Raw genomic sequence first — 21,623 nt, forward strand, 5'->3', positions numbered from 1 at the left:
GCCAAAGTCCAGGGCTAGTTAGATAAGCCGGATGGTTTCCTCTGGGGATCTCAACTCCTTGACTTATGGCTAACAAGCATAACAGAGCGGAATTTTTCCCACGATCATACTCTCCAAACACCACCAACGTAGGAGTGTAAAATATGATAAAAACTATTGGTAATTTTCTAGAAGACTAACATTGAACACCAGACGTGTTTGTAGAGGTCGGGGGAGATAATCTTGATTTCCAGAAGACAAACAATAAACACTAGACGTGTGTGTAAAGAGAGGGGGAGATAATCTTGATTTCCAGAAGACTAACAATCAACACTAGACGTGTGTGTAGAGAGAGGGAGATGATCTTGATTTCCAGAAGACTAACAATAAACACTAGACGTGTGTGTAAAGAGAGGGGGAGATAATCTTGATTTCCAGAAGACTAACAATAAACACTAGACGTGTGTGCAAAGAGAGAGGGAGATAATCTTGATTTCCAGAAGACTAACAATAAACACTAGAGAAGTGTGTAGAGAGAGGGGAGTGTGTAGAAAGAGAGGGGAGATAATCTTTATTCCAGAAGACTAACAATAAACACTAGACAGAGAGATCTTGATTTCCAGAAGACTAACAATAAACACTAGACAAAGAGAGGGGAGTGTGTGTAGAGAGAGGAACTTGTAGGACCTTGAAGGGAAGAAGAGGATTCTATTGGTTGAAGGGAAGAGAGGCGTGAGAGGGAGGCACTGAAACACACCACTTTGGTTGTAAAGTCCTGTAGCTGGGTGAACTTGTGATGCTTTCCCCTAAAGTCAGTCATGTGATCCTGTTGGGCAGAGGTAAACTGAGTACTGCTGTTGAACGTTCTCAACGGGTATTATGGGCAGTAAGTCTGATGCTAATGTTTGGGTATAACACTCACAAAACTATGGCATAGCGACACTGTCCTAGTTGGGTAGTGTCCATGGAGGGTGGGGTCAATGGGTAATGAATCATTCTGTATTCCTTATGGATAATTAAAATAATGAACATCAAAATAAAATAAAATTCATGAGTAAACGATCAATTATAAGGACAAATGGCTCCCCTTTTCATTCAGAAGTAACCAAAGAGGCTGATTAGCTCTTCTGAGTTTGTCAAAAAGCTACAATATGAGGAGACCTCAGCTGAAATATCTTAAACACAAGATAGCACAGTCCTCATGAAATCAAAGTCCATTGGTGAGCGCTCTAATCACCAGGTCGTGATAAGTCTTAGTTGTAGATGAGTCTTAATCCAGTGACTAATATATCATTGGAAGTTGCAAGTGGATAATAATCCAGTAACTCATGAAATATAGACTATAGCTTATGAATTATTACTTTATAACAAGAATCAACAATATATTCAAATGAATAACATCCCAGTAACAGGTTACTAATAAGCCAGTAATAGATGATTGGTTTGAATTTTGCTCAAAGCTACACAACGGCTATCTACGTTTCCATACCTAACTTAGCAGTGTGAGACTAGAGAGAAGGCAGCTTGTCATCACCACCCACCGCCAATTCTTGGGTTACTCTTTTACGTGGAATTTTAAGTGGGATTGACCGTAACATTATAACGCCCCTACGGCTGAAAATGCGAACACGTTTGGTGCGACGGCGATTCAAACCCGCGACCTTTAGAGTACCTTAACCACCTAACCATGCCGGTAACAGCTTAAACATGTATAGAGTAACTGATGAATCATCACTCAGGGACAACTGAAACATATAGGGTAACGGATGAATCATCACTTAGTGACAGCTGAAATATACAGTGTAACTGATAAATCATCAATCATTATCATTTGAAACATACAGAGTAACGGATGAATCATCACTTAGTAACAGCTGAAATATATAGAATAATGGATGAATCATCATTCAGTGACAACTGAAACATACAGGGTAACGGATAAATCATCTCTTAGTAACAGCTGAAATATACAGAGTAACGGATGAATCACCACTCAATGACAACTGAAACATACAGGGTAACGAATGAATCATCACTTTGTAACAGCTGAAACATACAGAGTACCAGATGAATCATCAGTCAGTAACGGTTGAAACATATAGAGTATCAGATGAATGATAAAATAATAAATCACAAATCGTTTTGAAAATAAGGAGCCAATATTTGTCTCGAGAATACTAAAATTTTATAAAATGCAAGCTTATTTGCATTATAGATAACGAATAATTGTTTTGTTTATATTTAATACAAGTTTATTTCTATCGTTTCAAAAATATACTGTTTATCTTTAGTTTGACTGATCAAGAAATGACGAGAAACAACACATACCTAGAGGAATGCGAATATAGGTTAACAGTAATGTGAAATAAAGTAAGTCTGAAGTGATGTGTGGCTATTGATGTGGGGGCTTGATTGTGATACTTTATGGAGATAAATGTTTGGAATGGCTTGTCTCATAAATAGGTAGTGCAATCACATCTCTAGGCTGGACTTCAGCCTTTGATTCTATGAGATGCAACTCTGAGGTAATGATACGGTCATAACAATTTGTATCAATTATTCAACTTAGTAGAAAAAGGAGCTATCCATCAGAGTTGATAGAGGATAATTTAAATGGGTAGTGTGTACCATTTGTACACTAAAATATACCATCACATGGCTCTGGCAGATCTTCTTTGACAAGTTCATTTAAGGACTATCTGGAGAACCAATGAAGGATTACTTGAGTGTGAGAGATTTACTTACTCTAATAAAGTTAGTTTCTGCTTTGATAAGGTTTAAAGTAACAACTATGAACAGAAATCAAGAGATCAAACTTACAACAGCAGCTAGTGTGGTGGTACCTTTGACAAAATGTCCTACTGATTGAGTGTGAGCTAGGCCAAAGGTTAACTAACTACCCAAACGCCTGGTGTTGCAACACAACCCATCAGTTTCCAGTGAGTAGGTGTAACTTTCATCGTTCTACTATGTTATGGTCTGTGTGGAATGAATGCTGGGTCACTTTAAAGTGAACTGTATGTGCCTTATCCTACAGAAAGGTAGACGAGACTATCAGTTTTGATCAACAACACAGCAAATACATTAGAATCAACATGAAGCAGTAGTTACTACTTTTTCAAATTCAGAAAGCTAGTTAAATCTAAGACCACTACATACTTGGGCGAAATTCATAAGACGGCTTGCACCTAAAGTCATATCTTGTTAAAAGTTATTAGCAGGGTTGCCTGTTGGGAAATCTGAATTGAAAAATACCATAGTATTTTCTTGTTATTAATAAAAAGGAGGGTTAATACTCTCTGAACAACTCTAATGACAGTGGGTTCTTGAATGTTAGGTGCATTTCTATATGGTCCAGAATGCTAGAATCTGGACAATTTTATAAAACCCTTACCATTGTCACTATGTAATTGTTTTGAAAGTTTACTAGTAATGAAGGATTTTTTTTGTTTTTTTTAAATCAAACAGGTTTATTTATGCTCATCTGATGGGTTGTATAGAACGATACTGTATTTTCAACCTTACATTGCATTAAATAATTTTAATTGGTGTTAGTGAAAATATGAAAATTCATAGTCTACATTTTATGAATGGAACAGCTTAAAAGAGAAAGTTACCTCTATGAATTGTTTGTACAAAACTGTAGATAACTATAGGAGAGAATACCTAGATTTAGACTATAGCTTCATTGGACTGTTTACAGTAGTAGTGTATTATTTTTAATTCATTATGTTCCTTTGCTTCAAATGAATGAAAATTTTTCCTATTGATGTTGGTTACACTTCAAATTGTACTTAAAAGTAATAACAACAAAGTGGGATGTGATTGTGAAACTAGTACATTTCAGATTTTTCAAGTTTGGGATACAGTGTTGTAGAACTTGTATTTTTGATACAGTAGTAAGAGTACTAGTCTTACTGCTGCTAATAAATTGTTTAGAAGTTTGTTAAATGATCTTTGTTCTTTACTTATAGAAGAATACCACTTTTGTGAAAACTTTCCTAGAAAAATTTGACTCCCAAAATTTGTGATTATGCTTCTCCAAAATCTTACATTTTATAAGCTGTACTCATATATGTAGAATATTGTATTAGTGTAGTGGTGTTTATCCTTATGGAAGTTCAATCTAATACAGTTTTAACTGACATACCAAACTTGTACGTTTCTGAAAATATTTTGCAGGATTATTTAAAATCACAATTAAATGATTATGTAACAATAACATTTGTAATTTATTTGTGTATTCCCCTTACTCTCTGGCTTTGCATGTAAAGTTAAGTCCTACATCCTGAGAAAGTAAGTTGTAAACTGACATTTGTTGAAAAAGTGGTTAGTAAACCAACTACTACTGTTATTAATACTATACAAAAGAAAGTTCAGAGGTATTCAAAGTAATTATAGAAACATTTTAGGTAGAAAATAAGATTTAAATGTGTTAATTAAAATTTACTCTTACCTGTGGTTAAGAAGCTTGTAAAACACACTTTAGTGACTTATCATTAAAAGTATTTATAACTGACAAAAGAATAACAGAAAGTGACTGGTATCTGCAGTTAATTCAAGCATTAGTTACATCATATAATACAGATTTTCTACCTAGAGTAATTTGCCAAAGCAGTCAGTGCTATTTTTTAACTCTTAGTGTATTATTTCACACGTAAAAATGTCAAATTTTTAAAACTACCTGCAAGTGTTAGTGTGTGAAAAACAAACATCTAAATACAACTATGGGTGATGTTATATGACTAGCTTCAGTAAGAAAATTACAATGCAAATTCATCTGTTCAACATGTTAGATGCTCACACACATTTGCAACACAAACTTGTATGTATTTTATTAGATATTGTTCCAGTCATTCCTAATAGTTTATTTCAGTGTTCTTGACTAGTCTGAAAGTGAATAGTTACTTTAATCAAGTTAAAATGGCTTTTTGGAATCACTATCAAAGTGGAATAAAACAGTTTACCAACAGGACAACCTGCATTTGTTTTCTATCTCTATGTTTGAAACAATGCCCCCAGTGAAGTATAAAGTGCTGTTTATTATTTCAAAATAAAAGAATAATTTTTTTCATACTCCAAGACAGATTCAAGTTACATTACTTGTCTAGCAGATAACTTCAATGATTTGTAGAATAAATACTTAACAAAATTTAGTTAAAAACTTATAAATGGATGAAATTTAAGATTGAGCAATGTATCTAAAGTTAAGGCAAAACAAAATTAAAATCAGCATTGCATCATTATTTCAATGAGTTACAAGAATATGAGATTAAAAAGTTAACATTTCTTTTAGCCAGTCACTGGCATAATTCACCAAACAGCAAAAGTATACACCAACTAATCTAAAACTAATATTTCTTAATATTGAAAAAAAAAGGTAAACATGTAGAGTAAATAGTAAACAAATAATGCTACCTGTAAAAAACAAACTTAAAAATGTCACAAGCTACTCAAAAATAAGTAAATTATTAAATAAGAGACCAAAGTTATTACTATTAACAATTCAGTGCATGTATTATATAAATAGTTGCATGTGTAAGAGGAGCCTTATCAATTTTCACTACAGACATTTTATGTGCAAGTATTGTTCTTCAACACAGAAATGACTATTTCATCATGCATTTCCTTTAGTTGCTGATTAAATATTTCATATTTATCTAGACTACCAATAAGGGCTTGTGAATAAATAATACAGGGTGTTCAGAAAGTCACTGTGCACTTATATATTTATTAACAGACATGCTTCAATATAGAATACAGGAGGTAAATATGAATGACAATTATAAACAATGTTGAAAGTGACCACCGTTGTCATCAATACAGACTTGGATCCTTCTTATTTTGTTTCTAAACACCACTATCAGTTGCTGGCTTGAAATAGACTGAATCAAATATGATTATAAAACTGCACAGTGACTTTCCACACACTCTGTATATCAGTGGCAGAAAACTAATTCCATTTTGACAAAGGATGCTATCCTTGTGTTAAAACATTGAATTCTGGATCTATTCTTCATTTTATAGGTTTAGTAGCACCATTAATGTATATTAAGATTTATGCATACATTTTTCTTGATCACTTATAGATACACTATTAGTTTAGATAATATTTGAAACCTAAATTATAAAACTCCCAAGTATTTCCAGTATTTGTACAAATACTGGAAACAACTAGTGGTGCTATCAGAGTATATCTACTAACAAGATTGAGATGCATGTTATCTAGTTTAATTTAGAATTTATTCATAGCTAAAAGCATCTAGGTTTTGGAAAACATCTATATTTTGACAATTCAGTTTATTTTAATTCTAATCAGGTAACAATTTAGTGTATTGGAGGTTCTCCTATAACCACTTCTCATAACATTAAACTTGCAAGTCCAAAAATTAAGTGCTATGTACTTTTAAGTCTAGCATCCATTTAATTAGTTATTGTATGTTTGTATTTTTGTTGTTTGAAAAAACGTGTTAAGTCTTCTCTCCTTTCAAAAAGGGAAATTATTTTTTAAGGAAGCTTTGGTGATAGAACTGGGAGATGCTCATTGTGTCAAACAACAAACAGGTTAATCAAAAGACATTTTACCACAAAATATTTATGCAATACAATAAATACATTAAATAATTAGAAAATGATATGTATTTCAAGAGATTATGTATCACAACCACTATGTTGTTTGTTTAATAACTAAACAAAACAATGATTAACAGTCTACCAAAACTCAAAAGTTAGTACTTCTATTAAATATCACTCATTTTATAGAAAATACATTTTTTATCCTACACAACTAAATCCATTATTTGAAGTACAATTTACTAGATTTTAATTAACAAGACTGAATAGAGTACTTCAGCAAATACACATTTTGCACAATCACAGTAGAAAGGAAATTCTTCTATAAACAAATCTTGACATTCATTGAGGATGTTACTGCAAGAGTTGATTAATAAGATACTGTAGGTTTGATTTATCTTGAATTTCAAAAAGCATTTGCTAAGGTCACTCACAAAACAACTTAAATTAAGGGTGGGTGTGGGGAAAATGTTATTAAATTAGATAGAAATTTAGCTGGAGAGTAGAAAGCAAAGAATAGTAATAAGTGGTGTTAGATCTGACTGGATCACAGTGACAAGTAGTGTACCTCAGTGATCTGTGCTGTTTGCAATTTATATTTGATGTTGACTCTGGAATGACTAATAAAATAATGAAGTTTACATATGAAATTAAGATTTTTAGGGTGGCTAACTGTATCAAAATATCCTGCACTGGGCCAAATGTTGCAAATGATGTTTAAGTATCAAAAATGTAAGGTGATGCATGTAGGTTTTCACAATTCAAATTACTGTTACAAGTTAAACTAGAATACATTAGATACTGCAGTTGGAAAAGAAAAAGGAGAGTGTTGTGATTGAAAAATCACGTACCTCATCTAAGTAGTGTATTGTAGCTAGCAATAGAGCTAACAGAATTTTCAGTAGCATCTACAGAAATACTGAATAGAAGACAAGGGATTTTACTGTTGTTTCACTGTACAGATCACTTATCAGACTTCATTTAAAGTGCTTTAGTTTTTGTTTCCCTTCCTCAAAGACATTGCATTGTTGAAAGAAGTTTAGAGAAGAGGCAGTAGGATGATGCCAGAGGTTGTGGAACTGTTCTATGACTCCTCAGTCTCTAAAGTTGTTTTCTTGGGAGAGAGATGGGTCAGAGGTGAAAATTTGATACGTTTAAGATTAAGGATGCAGATCCAAACTGTTTAGCAGTGAAAACAAGACAAGGGGGGCATAGGTTGAAATTGTGGCAGAGTAGGAGTCATCTGCAATTTTGACAGTTACTTTTCAAACAGGGTGGTTGATTTTTGGAATGAGTTGCCTTCAAACAGTGGAAGAGGTAGAAACCTTCAGAGTTCAAGAAAAGGTTGGATGAATACACAAGCAGTAAGGGGTGGTGATAATTTGTAGGTGCAAGGGACATCCTTGGCAGGCTATGCTAACAAGTTTCTTTTTGTCCCTTTAAGATTTTACTTTAAAGTAAAAGACTTTTGCTTGAATACATCCAATATTTTGAAAGGAAGCTTGCCAAATTTGTTTTTCAAAAGAACTGATAAAAGAAATGGAACTTTATCAGTATTCATGAGATAACAAACTTTAACTGTTTACTATTATGATGTACATGTTAATTTTACAGCTTCTAATGGTGGATTGCAACAGACAAAAGAGAAACCTAGATTTTTAGAAGGCTACAAATAAAATCAACTAGGAGTTATGTAAAGAAAGTGCCTTCTCTGTCTGAAAGAATTGCAAAAAACAACTGATTTTACAATTCATTTAAATTTTTTTTAAAAAGATATATCCACTTAAAGGATGGGGAAAAAAGATGTACTTGATTTAACAAGCATGCATTACTAGTTTTCTGTGTACATGTTTCTCATTGGAAGTCTAGTTGGATTAATAATTAAGAGAGCCTTGAACATTTACTTTATGATGGTGGCAATTACTGGCCAGTTCTACTCTAGTAAATATTCAAGGAATATTCTGGAAGTTTAAATGCAAGTGTAACAAAACTTGGAGCTAAAACTAGCTATTCTTTTCTCTTCTATACAGGTATCACAGCATAAAGAGAGAGATGCACATAGCTAAACCCTTTCTTCCACAGACTCCAACTGAATCCCAGGAACATCTTCAATCTCCTCTACCCATTTATGTGGAATCCTACCATACTGATTGGCAAATAAAAGAATAGTGTTTGTTATCCAAATTTATATTACACAACTTTATAAAATACTATTACTACATTAAATCTAATATGTAACTGCTACATTAAAAGATTTCTTCATTAAGAGTAAGCAATATAAACATTGATGTGAATTTGGAATTTATATTTCAAGAGACAAGCAGTTTTGTCAAAGTAAGCTAACTAATGAAACTAAATATATTGTACTCTTAAACATTAGAAAGACAACAGCAGAAAAATAAGATGTGAACAGACATAACAATTTGAAATTACAACTGGGAAGCTATTGAGGTTGCAGTAACCATTTAATAAAATACTAACATGTAAAACAGTATGCTTACCTGGCTAACTACAACTAATTAAATTACAAACCTAGATGCCAAACCTTGACTAAGTTCAACTGCTATAAATACCTGAATATCACTTAGTGTTTTGAGAAACCTCAGGTTCAATGGTTGAACATGTTCCATGGTAGGGATGTTATAATCATGTCCCATGTAATGGATACGGCTCACTGGGCACACTACACATGCTGTACCACTTCCAAAAATCTCCAGTAGCTATACAAAGACATTAATTCACATACATCAGATTCCCTTATAAACTGAACTTTCTCATTGTGTGAGTGTTTTGTAAGACAGGAGTAATATGTTCAAGCAACAAAGTTTTACTTATATTAAATGTTACACATTGCATGGTACAGTATATTAAAATAATTTAAAAAGGTTTAATGAATAGTAAGTTGCAAAAATAATTGAATCCTAATCCCTTTACAACCATTGGACATCTTGCTTACCAAAGACACTTTTGGTAGATAAATTAGAGACATATCCACTCACCAGAACTGTATATATTACCAACACATCAAAAAGCTCCTGAATGAATTCAAACTATATTCAGAACATTAAACTACTGGAAGACAGTTACAGGATGAGTCACACTATTCATGTATATCTCCCAAAGAGCCAAATATAAAACTTTCCACATAGCATATACAAATAAAATGACCATGTAAAATAACATATATAAAAATTTCAGACAACAGTAATAGCAAGTACAATTTGAAAAAACACAGTTCATGTTATATTAGTATATTACAATACTTCATGAAGACACTTAAAGATCATACCAGAATTTGTTTTCATTTGATGTATCACAGATAAATGCACTCTTTTATTGTATACTACAGATTATTTGTACCAAGATTTACTTTATCTAGCTAAAAACCAAAATGAGAATATTTAATTATTAAGAGTTAGGAATTAAAACTTTATAGTGGTCCCAAAATTTTTGCTTGGAAGGAATCTAACAGACACCAATTTGATATTGGAACTGCAGATAGCCTGATGTGGCTTTGCTATAAGAAAAACAAAGAAATGTAGTAAAATTAAAAAATAGTGTTCATTTGTTTTTACCCGGTTTTCCTTTAGAGCATGTAGTACTTCTTTCATAGTTATCAGTCTTTCAGATACCTTGAACTCATTCTGTAAAGGAGAAACAAGTTTTTAGTATGTGAAACAGGCATTTTGGAAAAAAGGAATAAAACTAACTTTTGTTCAAAACATACATTTTAAAAAACAAAAAATTCTAGCATCTTTAGATTATTCTGTTTGTTGAGTAATTTTTGTAAGTAAATAACTGAAAGATTTTCCTACTTAATAGGTCTGATTTCTTCGGATGTTGCTAAACGATCATTTCTAAATTAGGTAAATATGTTTAAAAGAAAAAGGTCTCACCCATGTTTTGGCTAAATCTAACAAACTCTGTCTTGTCACACCAGGAAGAATTAATCCATTCAGAGGGGGTGTTATTAACTCTTTCTCTATGAGGGTCAACAAAAAAATATAATTGTATGTCTATGGCTTTATAGCTACAAGTTTTTGTTGTTTTTTTAATGAGCTTATTCTTAACCAAGATTTAATTGTAATACTTTTCTAAATCATGGTTTTATACTGAACTAATAGTTTATTGTTACTGTGTTTAATACTCATATTTAACTGATAAATACATCAAATCATGATATAAATACAGATAACTGGATATATTGACAATCCTGTACAAGGTTCAGACTAACCTCCTTTCTCATTTATTAACAGTACAAATATGTTCATCGTTCCCACTTCTGTTAACTGATGATCTTCTCCAAATATCCACAACACTTGCTGTAAATTCATTTTTTCAGCATGTCTTTGGATGTAAATTGTTGGGCTATAATTTCTAACAAAAATAATGAAAGGAATTTATTACAGTAAATTAGATTTTCATAAACTACAAAATACAAAAATTGCATTAAGCCTTAATTATTAAAGTAGAATAGGATTAAAATAAGATTTAAATATACATATTGAATTCAGCCACATTTACCTATATACAAAATGTTACATATAAAACTTCTTAAATATAGATGTGAAACAAATTTTAGGATACTGTTAAAAGTAGAAAATATGTTTCAGGTATAAACTGTGGTTGCTAAAATAAGACAAACATATGTTTTGTCTCCCTTTTAAGCTACTGTTGTTAGAATAGAGTAAATTACAAACCTTTTAGGTATAAACTGATAATAGTATGAATTTAGTAAAGTTTTAGTTTTTCAAACACAATACAATATTCAATCTCAATTAAAAAACAAATTTATAATAGTTGATTTTTAGAGATACAAGACTTCAGACAATAATGATTTGCAGTACTACATGAAGAACAAATGCTATGAAAAAAAAGAAATGGTAATATAGAAAAAAAACATTTATCACAATTGAAAGTTAATATACTGCTTACGATCCCATCTTCTTGTCTCCAACCCCTCCAGGCCATGCTCGTACATATTTAGGGTCTGCCAGCAAGGAAACAGGTTTCACTCCTGTGCTGAAATATGGACCAACTGGGCCTGTTATAACAAACAGAAGAGCTCTGTTTGCTGCAGCTACACCAAGAGAAGGCTAAAATAAGCAAAACAAGTGTGCAAGGTTAAAATGTACATTATAATCAGTAAAGGAAATTTGAAATGTCTCAGATTTGAAAAAGCACCATTTTACTCAAGTTCATCAGATATCTTTAATTCTCATAATTTTTCAAATATAAATTTTACCAGAAGAGTAATGTTTGAATTCCTTATTGAAAACCAATTAAATAATTAAAAACACTTAAGTCTTGTGTATATAATATAATGTAATGTAAAACAAACATTAAAGAAAAACATCTTACCTCTATACCAATAAATGTAGGACGTATATAGAGTGAAGAAGAAGAACTATATAGGTACCCATTCCTGGTCCAAACTAATCAATTTTTTTATACATGTAATAAGTTCTTTACCATCAAAATCCTAGAGAGAAATAATATATGTAATTTACAAGTATATACATACACTGAATACAGTACAAAATTTGGATTTTTAATTACATTCCAACAACTTAATGGTAGGGTAGCAAGTTTGTAAAAATACATCATTGGATCATCATGTTATCCAATACTAATAAATGCAATGTTTCAAGTATTGGAAATAACCATTTATTCTTGATGCATCTATGAGTAATTCTTTAAAAAAACACTTATAAAAACAGTCACATCTTTAAACTAAAAAAACGTTTAATGAATGTTATCTTACACCAGGGGTTCCCAACCTTTTGGCACTCGCGACCCCTTACCTAAAAGTTTGAAACCCATGTGACCCCCTACTTAGGGCTTACTATCAGCAGCTTAATTTTTTTTATTTTCTGTGAAGGAGAGGGAAAGAAACATCTGAAAAATATTTAAAAATTCTGTAATTATTTATTAGCAAATTAAATCACATTGGTCCAACCTGAATTCACAAAAAGAACATATATTTCTTAAAATAATATTAACATAGGTTTGAACAGCTATCCAACCCAGCTAGTGAGATGCCTGATGTTGCATTTCAGCAGCAAGCTTTGAAATTCGTGGTCGAGCATTTGTTAGAGCCAGTCTCATGTCATCTCCAACATCCAATCTGTTCCTATTCTTTGTTTTTATATTGACAAGAGTGGAAAATCCTGCCTCACACAAGTAGGTAGAAGCAAATGGAACAAGGACACATAAAGCTATCATGCTGACTTTGGAGTATGACTGATACATAGCGCACCAGAACTGAGTCACGGATTTCACCTTGAAGAGATCACGAGCTGAAGAGTCATTCCTTAGATCCAGAAATTCATCTTGGATATCATCTGGGATGCTGGATACATCAAGTTCAGCACAAAATGGGTTCCTTACCAGGGCCTCCTGTTCCTGTGATAGCTCAGGGAAGTAATGCTCGACTTCCTTTTCTAGAGACTGAAGATGTTTGGTAATCTCATCCTTGAGGAACTGATCCAGTTGGATCTGAGACTCATCCGTCACTCCACAAAGTTTTTCAAACATAGCAATGTTTCCAAAATTGGTTTTCCGACGCCAGTTCTGCAGTTTGGAAACAAAGGCCCGAAGACTATCTTGAAAAAAGGAGAACATGTGTTTCCCTTCCTTGAAGCTTCAAATTGAGCTTGTTCAGCTGGTCAAAAAATGTCAGCTAGGTACGCAACCCTTTTATTCCATGCTTCATCTTCAAAGTGAGCTACAAGATCTTTCCTTTCTTGAGTCTTCAGGAATAGCTTTATTTCATCTTTCATTTCATAGACACGATTAATAACGTTTCCTTTCGACAACCAACGTACTGTTGTGTAGAAAATAAGGACTTCGTGGTCAGCATTCATGTCTTTGCATAGTTCTTTGAATAGGCGAGTGTTGAGTGCTTGAGTCTTCACATAATTTACAATTTTGATTACAGATTCGAGCACTTCCTGCAGAGAGGCAGGGAGACTCTTACTGGCGAGAGCATATCAGTGAATCATGCAGTGGATGCCCTTTGCTTGAGGTGCTAGCTTCTTCACTCTCGACTGGAATCCTGATTTCGATCCCAGCATAGCCGGTGCCCCATCCGTACAAACCCCACACACGTTTTCCCATTGAAGATCTTCATCTTGAAAAAAAGTTGAAACTTTTTCCATGACATCATCAGCTTTTGTTGTGGTTTCAAGTGCACTGCAGAATAAGAATTCGTCTTTGATGTCACCTGAATTAATGTATCTCACGAAGACAAGCAACTGAGAACATGAACTTACATCTGTTAACTCGTCAAGCTGAAAGGAGAACAAAGGGGAACCCTTGATTTCAGTCAAAGCCTGTTCCTTCACATCCATAGACATTTTAGAAATGAGCCTCTGTATAGTATTATTTGACAGGAATACTTGCTGCATCTTCTTTGCACTGGCTTCTCCAAGAATAAGATTTACTGCTTTCATCATGCAGGGTTTAAGAAGTGTTTCTCCAATCGTGTGAGGCTTTTTTTGTTTAGCAATTTCGAATGCAATCTCATATGAAGCTTCCACTACGGCTGCACTCTGCTGCTGAAACGACCCACTTCTATCGATTCTTTGGCTTTTAAGACACCGTTCATGCCGTTTGAAGAAATCCAAACCCTTCTTTGCGTGTTCTGGATGTTTCAAAACACACTGTGGTTTCTCGATGCCGTGGTTGGCGAGCACAGTGGTGAAGCCAATGTTGAGGTAGCATTCTGAGTATCTGCGCCGTTTAGCCATGGGCATAACTCACCTCTACTGCTTACTTATCTCCTTGTTAAAATAAAATAAAAATGTTGAATAATGAATGCTTTGGCAACTGTAGATCTTACACTGACTACTTGTGGGGGGTGCAGGTAGAGTAATGATGGGATAAGTATTGAGAGGGAAGGGAGCGTGGCCAGTCGTGCGATTCGTCATCCACCAATCAGCAACGGACATGTGACTCACGTGTCGACAGCGAGCACACATACACTTAATCACAGCTAAACAGACACACAAGCATGCGTACATGCGCGTGCACTCACATACTCGCTACTCACTAGTACACACATACATACAGTTGCAGACACATTCACATTCACTCACAGGCACGCATACATACACCCATAATATCACCTAATGACATTGAACTAACGTAGCACACGTTTTGCTTTGCACCGAAACAAAAAAAAATGTAAGAGCATGAAAATGTAATTGATGAAATAAAATTAATGTTATCCCAAGCTACTTCTAACAAGGCTACGCGACTCCCCTACCAAGGCTTCGCGATCCCCTGGGGGGTCGCGACCCGCCGGTTGGGAACCCCTGTCTTACACTAAGAACTTAAACCGTAATACGAGAGTTCTTTAAAATCAGAAGAAAAAAGCATTTGTTAAAATATTCAAAACTTAGTATGTCTTTGAAAATGCTGGTCCTTAACAAGTTATATAAATGATGCAGGGTGATTACTGAATATTAACAAAATGCCTAAAACATACTTCCATACTAATACTGATTTACAATGGATCATAGATACTGTGACAGTCATTTCTGTTATTATGTGGATAATGTTATAATTCTCTAATGGGGTGAAAACAGGCATCATGAGTAAACAAACTCAAGAGATGGTACAATTAAAAAGAGAAAAAGGTATATAAATATACAAAAATAATTAACTACAAATAAAGGAACATTACAACCTCTTTTAAGGAATTAATGTATCTGTAGTTAAGATGTACATTCTTATAGTCCAACTTAAAATACAATTCTTGTAATGTAACCTAATTTCAAACCTTACACATCCATGTTCTTTCCCCATAATCACCTTAACCCCAATTAGTTTAGGATTAACTAGTATTTTTAAAACTTGTGACTGACCCAGTCAACCACATAGGATGAGCATGTTCTGTGATGGGAATTCAAAACTTAATATCCTAACCATCTCATTAGGCTCAAACTTTACACATCCACATTTCATATAAATATATGGACTGCATTAGCAAAAGATTTTTATAGGACTAACAAATGTGTATAAAAGATTGACTGAGTATTTCACTTTAAGAGTAGAATAAGGAAACCAGACTACTTTATTCATAAAACCAAAGACCTATTATACAAACAGCAGGAAATCACTGAAACAACTTCTGTGCCCTTGTTACAGTTAATTTTCCTTTCAGCTTTTTGTACATGTTTCAGTACATCCAACAGCCATTTCCTAATAATGATACATTGATTGGACCTGCTGTAATATGACTAAATTCTTAATAACCTTATAGGAAGGTCGATACTTTATCATTAGAGTAGTCTCCTGCGACCTTCATGATGATAGGGGTAGAAGTCCTACTAGTCCTCATTGCTTTTAGTCCTGGAAAGATGAGGTTCTTACACTCACACCCTGTTTTCTCTCTCCTGCTATAGTATGAGCTCTTGCTTTCATTGTGCTTTTCATGTTAACTTCATAAAATTGTCAAAAGGTCTGCATTTAAATGGACACATTTCAGCAATAATTAAAATTACAGGCATACTATTTATACAGGAATACCTTCCAGGTTATTCTATCACAATTAGCTTTATTTACTTATTCGTAATAAAGTTATTTGTTTCCAAACTCTTTCCAACTTCTTTCTTTTTCCTCTTATTTATACAGTTCTATGTGGTTGCTTCAGTTTTGTTTAGGACACTTAAGATTCAGTGTAATGTTTCCAAAGTGTGTTACCATGTGCATTTGTTTACACTGCATTAAGTATTCTAGTAGTTTAATCCTGCTACCACATGACCAGCTTTGGCAATGTCCAAGTTATCTAAGCTTAGCTTCACCAGCCAGGAAGTTGTACAATACAAAAGCAGCTGATTAACTAGTTTTTTAAATCCCTATTTTACAAAATAATTCAACAAGAACCAGCTATGTTGACAGACTCCTTGTCACTCCCCACGATCTTAAAAGTTCACACTATGAGGCTAACAAAGTGAGAGGTTCTATGCTTTTTCAGTTAGTAATAATACAACTATTTGATAATCACAATTTGTTCAAGTCAAGTAGTATTTGTCACACAAAGTATACATTCTATCAGCTCTTTCACCCCAATAACTCAGACAGCAAAGAAAGTCACTTTCACTCACATATCCAACCAAAATATTAACCAGCCAATCCAACAACTACTAACTGGGGTGGGAGTAAAAAGTTTGATGCCTGTCCTGTGAAAGTGAGTTTTCTTGGGGCACTCCCCTCAACATCCAAATCTCTGGCACTGGATCTTTAGATCCCAGCCAAGGCAATTTTCTTGCCTAGCCCCGAATCGTGCCATTTGAGTTGATGTCTTGGCTTTTTGGACTACGGGCTCCAGCCTGGGCTACTTCCCTTCTGCCACCTTTGTCTCACTCCCCTTTCTCAGCAGTCATTTTCATAATGCTTCACCTCACTTCATCACCTTAAACAAGTCAAATCACAGAAAAGGTTATAGAAGCCAAGTCAAAATGGGTTCATATTACTAGTGGAGTATTTCCAGGGTAAGTGCATAGGTCTTTGCTTTTTTGTCATTTATATTAGGAATTTCCAACAGTAAAAGATGTTGAGGTACTATAGAATGAATGATTAACTCAAACTGAATGAATATTTGACAACTGATCTTTAATTATAGCACATGCAAGAGAATACATATTCATAATTATTTGAATCAGACACTTAATATGGATGGGAAACAACTCACTAAAATGCGACTGAAAAACAATCCTGGCATAGTAGTGCAAACTTAATGTAAACCTCATGATTATGGCATTTGGACTTCAAAATGAGGGATTACTAATGCAAATAGATCGATTGAAACAAATAGTGGTGCTAGTTGCTAAGCCAGAAACAGAATTTTGTATTATTGATTACAGATTAAAATAGGTTATTACCTCTTTACATACCACATATTATTCCTGAATATAACAAAATTCATGGATAAGGGATCTGTTGGTCTATCTTGACTATCATATCTACTAACCTAATCATTAACACTTAATGCAACCTTTATATCATGAATATAGGTCCTTCCCTTATATCCTCTCCTTCCTCATGTTTGAACGCAACTCATTCCAAAAGGACAAGTCACCTGTTGGTAAAAACTTTAGCTGAAGAAAAATCCTACTCAGCTAAAACTTGTGTTCACTAGTTTTACCACATTCACCATGATGGACACAAAAAGACAGGCTTCACACATCAATTCTCTCAATTAACAATTGAACTTTTCTTAGAGTTTCAAAAAAGAAATTTCTCATTACAACTTCACTTCAGGTATCACCCCTAATAACCCTCCTTTGAAACATTTCAAACAGTTCAATATCTTTAATAAGGTAAGAAGCACAATACTTTATATTATATCAAGTTAGACTTAACCAGTGATCTATACATTGAAAAATAAAACCTCTTCATACTTCAGAATTTCTATAAATTAATATATTTGCCCTACCTCTAGCAACATGGCATTACTTGGATGGCTTACAAGACTAATCAACTAGGGCATCAAGACATTTTCTTCTAAAACAATATGGAGGTTGTTTAAATAGAAGTTATATTTATAAATAAATTTGGTATCTTGCACAAATTATCTTGCATTTATTATAATTAAAAGCCACTTTGCATTTATTTGCCCCTACATGCAAATTACTCAATTCTTTTATGAAGCACAAGCATCCATTCACTACTTATAACATGTGTAATCTTAATATCAACAAACTTAAGTCATTCCCAATTCACCTATGCCATTGATATAAATAAAAAGAGCAAAGGTACCAAAATTATGCTCTAGTCTCTCCCAATTGTGACTACCTTTCCCATCTACACACATCATTCTGTACACCACTAGAGATAAATTTTTGTAATAAAATTTGGAAACTATCTTAAAAGCAAACTTCTCCACAACTAATGCAAAAGTAATGACCTTATGGACAAATTTATTACCTCTTCTGCAATGAGAAGCATCATTAGTGCAATTCCAATCTTATAGAACCACCAGCCCATTATGAAGAAACAAGAAATATTGGATAGTGGCTCACAGGACCATACCTTAACTATCTTCAAAATCCACAGGCAAGTATTATCTGATGCAATATCCTTGCAAGTTTTTACACTTAATTTCTTTAACCAGCTTAAAAGTAATACAGCTGCCTTATTCGGTGTTATGTCCAACTAACAACAGTTCAGGATGAGGGATATTGCTCGAATCCTTTAGTAAAAATTGACAAAAGTAGAATTTACTAAATCAATTTCAAAAACCAACTTTTCTTTATTATTCCTCAAAAGGCCCTAAGCCTAGCATTCAGCACTAGTGACAAACTAGTCATTCCAAAACTGGTCTTGACAGTTGTCCTGAAAGAATGAAGTTACAAACATTTTAAATGCCTTTATAAATTCTGTAGTTATGTTTTATTTTGGAATAGTACCTCCAATGTTCACCTTATTTCAAAGAGGTTAACTTATTTGATCAGAAAATAATAAGGATGATCCCAATGATGGAAAGACTCTTTTGAGGATGGGTTGAAGTTTTAATTTACATTCTATTAAGAAAAGGATAAGAACTTTTGTTGCAACTTACAAAAATTAAGGGAATTGAGAAGGTTTTTACCCTTTCTCTCTCTCTCATGTGCATGTGACCCTATAGTACAAGTGGATAAATAATTCAGTGCATTGGTACTTACTGGAAAACAGCATCTCCCTGCTGAGGTTCTCATTCTTTTCATGTTAAGATCTGGTCTGAATAATCTTATCTTGTTGTCCTCACCCTGAAAGCTTTCATACCTTCAAAAGCTGAAGAGAATTAAAAAAAAAAGAAAGCTAGCAGCAACTCCCATAACCATTACTGTTCAAGATAACAGCAAGATGGATAAAGTTTTACAAATGTGATATGAAACACGAAAAAATTAAGAAATATGCTACAGTTACATATAATTAGCTGCTTTGTAAACTAAAGTGATCTTTTAAAGTTCTATTCAGTGCTGTGATTAATTTGTAGCACACAGAAACTATGGTTCTACTAATTTCTATCTTTTTCCCTACAACTAATGTCTGCCCTTTTCATCCATTCTCCATACACAAACACATGCAATATTTTACAATTAAATATTTGCTCTAAATGTTTATTTTCAAATTACTTCTATTACATGAACATACCTCTTGAGCATAGTGCAAGACCTTTGCACCAGGATGTAGAGACAGGTTATGAATGGGACAGATTCGAGGAACTCCCCAACCTTCTGCAGTTGTCCATTCCACCTCTAGCATGTGGTCACTAAAATGCCTTCCAAAGATTAGATTATTACCATCAGGCTTTGTACTTGTTTCTGAAGGTTTGGCCCTAATAATTTCAAGGTCTGCAAACTACAAAATTCATTCATTAAACTAATCATTTAGTGTAATGTATAGAAGGAAGAAAACCTTTTAGAACCAAAGTTTATTCAGCTTAAATTTCAACAAAAGGATTTACTAATTAAAAGAAAGAGAGAGAGAGAGAGAGACAAAGTACATGTATTAGGCCATTAATTTCTTAGCTTCTTGATATACACAATAATACATTTTGGGACAAGATAGGACCTACTGATCTACCTGTTGTTCCATCCTCTAAACTGACTTAGACAAAAAACCTTAAAGCCAGCCTTTGACTCATACTTTGTGAACCTGACAATGACCAAAGAAGGTCAAAATGTTGTTCACTCCTCCATTAGTGCTTTCTCTACCCATACCAGTCGTTTTTAAGAGTATAATTTTCTCTACATATGAGTTTGCTTGTCATCACAGATTACAGTTATGCTTTGTTTGCCTTTTATATGGCATCTTGTCAAATATTTTCAGAAAATCCAGATACAAATCTACACCTTTAACCCCTCCTCTAGTAAAGTCATGTCAACTATCACATAAGATTCTAAGTTGTTAAATAACTTAGAAGTTTCAAGACTTTCCAAAATTTCTCCACAACTGATGTAAGACAAGTAATTACTGGAACAATTGTCAACTCTTTCTTACTGTGAAGATGATCTAGGAAGGTCAAAACACTGTTCTCTCCTTATCAAGGAAACTGTTAATACCTGTACCAGCCGTTCAGAGATACATTTATTTCTAGTGGATTTCTCGTCATCAAGAACTGTCACTTCCCTTGAAAAGGAGTTACATTAGCTAATGTCCCATCCTCTGGTGTCTGCCACACTATTCAAAAATAGATTGAATATGCGAGCTGCTTAGTACTAACATCCTTCAAGACCCACTGGGGAAAATTTGGACCAGAAGTCTTATTGTTGAAGACTTCCAATGTTTCTTAACCAGCTCAGAATTAATGAAGTTATCTTCATCTCCATTTATCAACAAGATGTTGAATTCTGCTTGAAACTGTAGCAGAAAACAAGAGTAATATTTAATAACTCAGCCATCTCAATTATATAATAGCCTTCCTTTAGGACCTCAAGGGTCCTACTCTCATTCTAATATTGTTTACCTTTAATGCATTTAAAAGAAAATTTTGTTTAGAAATTTTTGGCCATTCTCTCCTCAATCTTTCTTGATGTCCTAATTTGTTGTTTTCACCAACTTTTTATATTCTATAATACAAGTCTTATCTCACCAGTTAACTTATAAATTAAATTCAAATGTTTTAATCTTACACATTAGCCAACCTGTTTTTAACTAGCAGCAACTCATTTCTTCCCATAAGGAAGAAGTTTATTGTTAATATTTAATTATTTTTACAATGATCATAGTCTCCAAATAACTCAGCTACTTTATTCAAAACAGAATTCTTGACACATCCCTTCAAAACACACTTTAAAATTTGTAACCAAAATATTCCTTATCTTCATAAGCAGCAAAACAAATCTAAAGGGAAATTTTTATTTACACCCAGATGTTCTCCACCTACTCTCAGTGGTTTCTATATCTGAAGTTAAAAATAAATCTAAAGTTGCAACATTTCTAAATGTGTTCTGTTGAGAAGACTGATGACAAACCTTGGGATCCTGAAGAGAGTCATTTGTTTGTTAAAATGAATTATCATGTTTGGGAACAGTCCACCTAAACCTGCCATTGTAGCTCATGCTCAATCATGTTGAAAC

At 33.5% G+C, this 21,623-nt stretch overlaps 1 pseudogene across 1 annotated transcript; it reads right to left on the minus strand.

Moving 5' to 3' along the window:
• Nucleotides 1-5,001: 5,001 nt before the first annotated feature.
• Nucleotides 5,002-19,706, minus strand: LOC143242277 (branched-chain-amino-acid aminotransferase-like; annotated as a pseudogene). The gene is made up of 9 exons (XR_013022575.1): nt 19,696-19,706; nt 19,224-19,323; nt 11,914-12,034; nt 11,488-11,648; nt 10,787-10,929; nt 10,449-10,534; nt 10,128-10,196; nt 9,126-9,272; nt 5,002-8,698 (listed from the first exon to the last, which is right to left on the minus strand). The product of XR_013022575.1 is annotated as a branched-chain-amino-acid aminotransferase-like (transcript).
• Nucleotides 19,707-21,623: the final 1,917 nt, after the last annotated feature.

Source organism: Tachypleus tridentatus, unplaced genomic scaffold, assembly GCF_004210375.1.
Source record: "Tachypleus tridentatus isolate NWPU-2018 unplaced genomic scaffold, ASM421037v1 Hic_cluster_2, whole genome shotgun sequence".
Lineage (NCBI taxonomy): Eukaryota > Metazoa > Arthropoda > Merostomata > Xiphosura > Limulidae > Tachypleus > Tachypleus tridentatus.